Here is an 8467-nt window from a genome sequence, read left to right as displayed (position 1 = left end):
ATTCAAGCAGATGCAGAAATTTGCATAAGTAGCAAGGAGCCTAATGTTAATCCCCAAGACCATGGGGAAAATGTCTCCAGGCCATATTAGAGACCTTCATGGCAGCTCCTATCATCACACACCCAGAAGCCCAGGGGGAAAAAGTGGTTTCGTGGGTCAGGTCCAGGTCCCCATGCTGTGTGCAGCCTAGGAACTTGGTGCCCTGTGTCCCAGCCACTCCAGCCATGGCTGAAAGGGGCCAACATGCAGCTCAGGCTGTGGCTTCAGAGGGTGGAAGCCCCAAGCCTTGGCAGCTTCCATGTGGTGTTGAGCCTGCAGGTGCACAGAAGTCAAGAATTGAGGTTTGGGGACCTCTGCCTAGATTTCAGAAGATCTATTGAAATGCCTAGATGCCCAGGCAAAAGTTTGCTGCAGAGGCAGAGCCCTCATGGAGAACCTCTGCTAGGGCAGCGTAGAAGGGAAATGTGGGGTCAGAGCCCCCACACAGAATCCCTGCTGGGGCACTGCCTGGTGGATCTGTAAGAAGAGGGCCACTGTCCTCCAGATCCCAGAATGGTACATCCATCAACAGCTTGCACTGTGCACCTGGAGAAGCTGCAGACACTCAATGCCAGCCCATAAAAGCAGCCAGGAAGGAGGCTGTACCCAGCAAAGCCACAGGGGTGGAGCTGCCCAAGACCATGGGAACCCATCTCTTGCATCAGCATGAGCCAGATGCGAGACATGACATCAAGGGAGATCATTTTGGAGATTTAAGGTTTGACTGGCCTGATGGATTTCAGACTTGCATGGGGCTGGTAGCCCCTTTGTTTTGCCCAATTTTCCCCCATGTGTAATGGCCATATTTACCCAATTCCCATACCCCCATTATATCTAGGAAGTAACTAACTTGATTTTGATTTTATAGGCTCATAGGTGGAAAGGATTTGCCTTGTCTCAGATAAGACTTTGGACTGTGGACTTTTGAGTTAATGCTGAGATGAGTTAAGACTTTGGGAGATATTTGGGAAGGCATGATTGGTTTTGAAATGTGAGTATGTAAGATTTGGAGGGGCAAGAGGTAGAATGATATGGTTTGGCTGTGTTCTCACCCAAATCTCAACTCAAATTGTATCTCCCAGGCTTCCCACGTGTTGTGGGAGGGACCCAGGGGAAGGTGATTAAATCATAGGGGCTGGTCTTTCCTGAGCTATTCTCATGGTAGTGAATAAGTCTCACAAGATCTGATGGGTTTATCAGGGATTTCTGCTTTTGCTTCGTTCTCATTTTCTTTTGCTGTGCCATGTAAGAAGTGCCTTTTGCCTCCCGCCATGATTCTGAGGCCTCACCAGCCAGGTGGAACTGTAAGTTCAATTAAACCTCTTTTTCTTTCCAGTCTCAGGTATGTCTTTATCAGCAGCATGAAAATGGACTAATACAAGCTCATATGTTTATTCAACAAACATAAACCATAATAGAGATTCAATTAATGTTTTCTGAATAGATGAATGGCTTCTTATTTATAGAAGATGTTATTATATTTGAGCTGGATTTTAAAGAATTGAGGGGAGGGGAGAAAGAGCAAAGACAGAGAGATAGGAAAGTACAAGGTATGTGTGTAGTGTGGGTCCCGCGCCTGGTACTGGGAAGAGAATCAACAAATACATGCTTAATGAATGAATAATAGTGTTAAGTACTGAACAAAAAGCAAAATGGATAAGTTTTAGCCCCTTCATGGAACTTAAAGTCTAAAAAGAGAATTGGAGCTGTATACAACTCATGATAAATCAAATTTACTCATATTCAAGTATTTCCTGAGTGTCTAGTGTACTAGTCATGGTTGTCCAGAGAAAGACAACAAATGAGATTGTGGTCTCTCTATTTGTATAGATCCTCCTTCTCTCTCTCTCTCTCTCTCTCTTTCTTTTTTTTTTTTTTTTTTTTTTTTTTTTTTTTTTTTGAGATGGCGTCTTGCTCTGTTGCCCAGGAGTGCAGTGGTGCGATCTTGGCTTACTGCAAACTCTGCCTCGTGGGTTCACGCCATTCTCCTGTCTCAGCCTCCTGAATAGCTGGGACTACAGGTGCCCGCCACCATGCCGAGCTAATTTTTGTATATTTATTAGAGTCGGGGTTTCACTGTATTAGCCAGGATGGTCTCGACCTTCTGACCTCGTGATCTGCTCACCTCAGCCTCCCAAAGTGCTGGGATTACAGGCTTAAGCCACCGTGCCCAGCCCTTCCCTTTATGTATATGTGGAGCGTGAGATTGTGGGGCTGGCAAGTTTGAAACCCACAGGGCAGGCTGAAGACCCAAGGAAGATTTGCTTATGCAGCTAGGATCTAAAAGCAGTCTGAAGGCAGAATTCCCTCTTCTTTAGGGGACCTCAGTCTTTTTCTCTTACAGCAGTCACCAGATTGAATGAGGCCCACTCACATTATGGAGGGTCATCTGCTTTACTAAAAATACATTGATGTAATAAATGTTAATCTCATCTAATACCTTCATAACAACGTATACACTGATGTTTGACCAAGTATCTGGTTACTATGGCCTAGCCTAGGTGACACATAAAATCAACCATCACATCTACTAAGTAGTGGGCCCTGCTCTGGATACTAGAGATAGAGCAATGAACAAGATAGATTAAAATCCCTGTGATGAAGTTTATGAAAACTATATAAAACTTACATCATGTCATATGGTCAATATTGTGGAGAAAAATAAGATTAAAAAGGGAGTAAGGAAACCATAATTTTAAAATGGTCAGGGAAGTCCTCATTGAGAAGTTTCCATTTGAGTCAGGACCTGAAAGCAATAAGGAAGTGAACATATAGATATCTGTGGAAGGAGTAATCCATGAGAAGGTAAAGCAAATATAAGCTTTAGGCAAGAGGGTGACTGCTGTATTTGAGAATCAGCTTTTGATAAGTGCTTTAAAATACATAAAACATAATATAAACAAAAATGTAACATAGGTGAAGCTCACTATTGGATTATTGTGAAGGAAGAGATTACTTCCAACTGGGACCTTTTTGGAATAGACCTCAATGCCAATTACATAGTAGATATTTAATTGATATTTACTGAATAAATTAATGGCACACTATATTTGGGCTAGATTTGGACGGGTAGGTGGAATTAAGTGAATATAGAGGAAAAAGCAAGAAAAGAAGTAGAGAGTACTTGGTATTTTTGTGTCATGGACACTGATCCAGAATGGCTGAGTCATGCAGGCTTTGGTGGAATAGAGATGAGGAGTATATGGAAGATAAGGCTTAAGAAGGAAGTTGAAGCCAGACTGTAAAAGTCTTTGCATCTAGACCATAGAGACTGAATGTCATTTCATAACCATTTTTGAACCATCAAAGTTTTAAAGGAGGGGAAAAGTGAAGTCATGTTAACAATTTAGGAAAATATTCACCAAAGGAAATTCCTCTAAACACTTACTTGGAGGGCATTGGTAAATATTTTACGGGAAAAACCAACTTAATTTCAAATAAATTTGGGACGTGCTAGGTTAAACCGAGTTAAACAGGATTTTTACTGCACTAATCTAAATAGACTTTAATATGTCAATACATATTGTCAGGTTAAAAAAGATGGCTCTAATCTGCTATGTTTCCCAAATATTTTTGGCCACAGAAAAGAATTTTGGATAGTATATCTTCATTATACACAATTCATTGGAAACCCTGATTTGGGAGGATAATAATTGTTGAGAGAGTATATTGGATTGAAGGAGTGAATGAAAGATGAAGACTATTTGGAAAGCTGATAGAATAACCACTGTGGGAAATACGAAGGGCCTAAACTGGAAATGTAGCAGGATTGTGGAATAAAGACTTTCAGAGGTAGAATCACATGAATTAGTCAGTGTTTAGTGAATAGGATTGGGAGGTTATGAAACTAAAAGAGTAGAAAAGCTTAATGCATTGGAAATGGGAAGATGGTGATGTCTTCTGAGATAACAACTCAAAACAGACTTAACTTTGAGGAGGAAAAGAAAGAATGTGAGAGACTTATAAGAACCCAATTTTGTTTAATTTTTAAATATTTGGAGATTTTACAAATATCTTTCTGTTATTGATACAGTTCAATTTCAGACGGTTAAAAACTATATTTTGTATGATTTCAATTCTTTTAAATTTTTTGAGATTTGTTTAAAGACCCAAAGTATATTTTATCAAGGCGATTGTTCCATGTAACTAGAAAATAATGTCTATTCTGTTGTTGAGTGGAGGATCCTACAAATGTTGTTGAGTGGAGGATCCTACAAATTTGATCAAGTTGGTTTATAGTATCATTCAAGTCTTCTTATTTTTGGTGATTTCTGTTTACTTGTTCTATCAGCAACTATGAGAAGAGCATAAACATATCCAAGTAAAGTTGTGTGTTTTCCTTGTTCTTTTAGTACTTTCAGTTCTGTTTTATGTATTTTGAAGCTCTGCAGTTGGGTACAATCATATTGATAGTTGTTATGTCATTATAAAATGTCCTTATATTGGCCTTGATATGCCTTGTGCTAAAGTATATTTTATCTGATATTATTTGTAGCCACTCCAACTTTCTTTTGATTAATGTCTTTATGGTATAACCTTTCCCAACCTTTTATTATTTATCTATCTGTCTTTCCAGGTAAAGTGGAGTCTTATAGATAAAATATAATTAAATATTGCTTTTAAAAAATCTAACAATTTTTGCCTTTAATTTGGGTTTAGATCATTTATATTTAATGTAATTACTGACATGTTTGCATTTAAGTCTACTATACTTCTAGTTATCTTCCAGTTGCCCCTCTAGTCTTAGTTTCCCCTTTCTTCTTTTTCTACCTCGTTTTTATTCAATATTATCTCCCCTTTGGCCTTATTACTTATACTTCTTGCAAATTCTTTCAAGATTGCTCTAGAGTTTAAAATATAAACCTGATAAGAATAAACTTTAATTTACAATAGTCCACATAGAAACACTATTACAGTATTTCACACATAGTATAAAAATCTTTAAAGAATATACCTCATTTTCTCTCCCATAATTTATGATATTGTTTTCATACATTTTATTTCTTCATGTTATGAACACTGTAAGGCATTATTCTTGCTTTAAACAGTTGATATCTTTTTATTTTTATTTTTTATTATACTTTAAGTTCTGGGATACATGTTTGCTGCACCCATCAACCCATGATCTACATTAGGTATTTCTCCTAATGCTATCCCTCCCCCAGCCCCCCACCCTCCAACAGGCCCCAGTGTGTGATGTTCCCCTCCCTGTGTCCATGTTTTCTCATTGTTCGACTCCCACCTATGAGTGAGAACATGCAGTGTTTGCTTTTCTATTCTTGTGTTAGTTTGCTGAGAATGATGGTTTCCAGCTTCATCCATGTCCCTGCAAAGGACATGAACTCATCCTTTATTATGCCTGCATAGTATTCCATGGTGTACATGTGCCACATTTTCTTTATCCAGTCTATCACTGATACTCATTTCGGTTGGTTCCAGGTCTTTGCTATTGTGAACAGTGCTGGAAATAAACATATGTGTGCATGTTCTGGGATACATGTTTGCTGCACCCATCAACCCATGATCTACATTAGGTATTTCTCCTAATGCTATCCCTCCCCCAGCCCCCCACCCTCCAACAGGCCCCAGTGTGTGATGTTCCCCTCCCTGTGTCCATGTTTTCTCATTGTTCGACTCCCACCTATGAGTGAGAACATGCAGTGTTTGCTTTTCTATTCTTGTGTTAGTTTGCTGAGAATGATGGTTTCCAGCTTCATCCATGTCCCTGCAAAGGACATGAACTCATCCTTTATTATGCCTGCATAGTATTCCATGGTGTACATGTGCCACATTTTCTTTATCCAGTCTATCACTGATACTCATTTCGGTTGGTTCCAGGTCTTTGCTATTGTGAACAGTGCTGGAAATAAACATATGTGTGCATGTGTCTTTATAGTAGAATGATTTATAATCCTTTGGGTATATATCCAGTAATGGGATTGCTGGGTCAAATGGTGTTTCTGGTTCTCGATCCCTGAGGAATCGCCACACTGTCTTCCACAATGGTTGAACTAATTTACACTCCCACCAACAGTGTAAAAGTGTTCCTGTTTTTCCATATCCTCTCCAGCATCTGTTGTTTCCTGACTTTTTAAAGATTGCCATTCTAACTGGCGTGAGGTGGTATCTCATTGTGGTTTTGATTTGCATTTCTCTAATGGCCAGTGATGATGAGCTTTTTTTCATGTTTGTTGGCTGCATAAATGTCTTCTTTTGAGAAGTGTCTGTTCATATCCTTCACCCAAAACAGTTGATTATTTTAAGGACATTTAAAATATTAGCACTTTAAAATTTTCTACTGCTTTTAATTGTTTGGCGTAGATTTACATTTCAAACTGGTATTGTACTCCTTTTGATAGAAATATTTTCCTTAAATATTTTTTAGCACACATCTGTTTACAATTATTTCAGCTTTGGTTTGTCTAAAAAAGACTTTATTATTAAAAGCTATTTTCTCTGAGCATAAAACTCTGGGTCAAGAATTTTTGCTGTTGTTGTTATTACTTTTGTATTTTTTAGTCTCTTAAAGCTATAACTGTAATAATTTTGAGCTTGCATAATTTCTAACAAAATATTTGCTATATTACCTTTGTTCCTTCATTTGTCTATATATTTTTGTCAGTGGCTGTATCAGGATTTTTTTTTTTTTTTGGTTTTCATAACTTTGACTATGATGTGTCTAAGTGTGTCTTTTCATATTATTGTAGATTATGTTTAGATTATGTTTCATATATATCCTGTGTAGAATTCTCTGAGCTGTTGTTTTTCCAGAAGATCTGAGAAGCTGAGAGAATTCTACACAGGATGAATATAAAACATAATCTAAAGATAGATTTATTAGATCTATCTTTCATTGATTTTGGAATATTGTTAGCTATATGCATGGTTTTGAAGATTTTTAATACTTTATTATCCATCTGTTTCCTTCTTTGACTTTAATAACACTTATGTTAGACTATCTGATATGGTCCTACAGATTTCCAATGCTCTGTTTTTACCTCCTACTCTTTTTTGTCTTTGTGTTGTGGTTTTAATGAAAATGATGGTGTTCTTTTCATATGATGACATGGTCTGAATCCATTTACTTAACTTATTCCTTGTTCACATTCCCATCTGACAAAGGGCCATAATGAGAAGGAAAAACCCTTGTCACAACTGAAAATTGGGTCCTTACATGCCATGAACCTCAAATAGTTATTTTTCTTTTATTTTGGTTTAAAAAAGAAGTTGATTAAGCTAGTTAGTATTAGGAGATTTTTCAAGCAGACTTTTCATTGCTTATGGTGACTTACAGGATGGTTGACCCTTCACTCAGAGTGCTATGGTCTCAGGACAGTTGAGCTATGGGGTAATCAGGAAGTATGAGGAGTGCTACGTAGATCTCAGTTCCAGTAAAATCTCTGAGATGTGTACCTTGAGCTACTGCTATGGCGCTTATACCTTGTGCTTGCTTCTGAAAGCCTACAGGATAAAGTAGGGCCCATCTGAAACTGGAACATTGTAGCAACAGTCACTTCAGTTAAAGAAACAAGATCACATTCCTAGTTCACTTCCAGTTGTCATAACAAACATGGAAAACAAATGTGAAAACACACAAACGAAACTCACTATTATGACTATCTTCAGCTATGTTTAATAAATCAGACAAAACTCATTGAAAAATTTAAATAGTCATTATAAGAGAAAATATTTAAAAAACTGGAGAATAGTCCCAAGCAATTCAACCTAGGAGTATCATAGAAACAGTACAGATAAATAATTATAAAATATAAAGAGAAGAAAATTTTCTTCAGATGAGCGCTAGTATTTTTAGCATGCAAATATTTATCAAATAAAATTAGGCAAAGTAAACAATAAGACACTATCCCAGACTTAACCTACAACATACTTTAATCTTTAGAAAAAAGGAAAAGTACCTGCAATCATTCAGGGAGATGAAACAAGTTATTTAAGAATTATGTCTGGTTCACAATATTAAATGCTAGGAGGCAGTCTTCAGATTTTGAAGAATAAGACGTGATTTAAGAATTCTACACTCAGTTAACCTATTGTTCACATAGATGGCAACAAAACAAAATCTCAAAAATACCAAACCCAAAGTATTTTAAGTGCAATTAAAAAAAAAAATCTCCAAATAAATAAATAAATAAATGCTCTGGAACAAAACTTAGAATAAGATGAGTATCTTTCCAATTTGCTTTATTAACCTGATAAGAAACCTTGCAGACATAGAGGATATTTGCATATACACATGCAAAACTATGAATTAATCTCATTTATAAATATAAATGCAATTCTAATTAAAATATTAACAAATAAAAACTATAACTATACTAAAAAATTAATCAACGAGTAAATGCTTCTCTTTTGGAAAAACAGCAGTAGCTTAATATTATGAACTGGATTAATATTTAAAATCAAGAAGAAA

Source organism: Rhinopithecus bieti, unplaced genomic scaffold (assembly GCF_001698545.2).
Source record: "Rhinopithecus bieti isolate Rb0 unplaced genomic scaffold, ASM169854v2 scaffold_6782, whole genome shotgun sequence".
In the NCBI taxonomy this organism is placed as follows: Eukaryota; Metazoa; Chordata; class Mammalia; order Primates; family Cercopithecidae; genus Rhinopithecus; species Rhinopithecus bieti.
The sequence above is the reverse complement of the archived record's forward strand: the minus strand, read 5'-3'. Positions refer to the sequence as shown.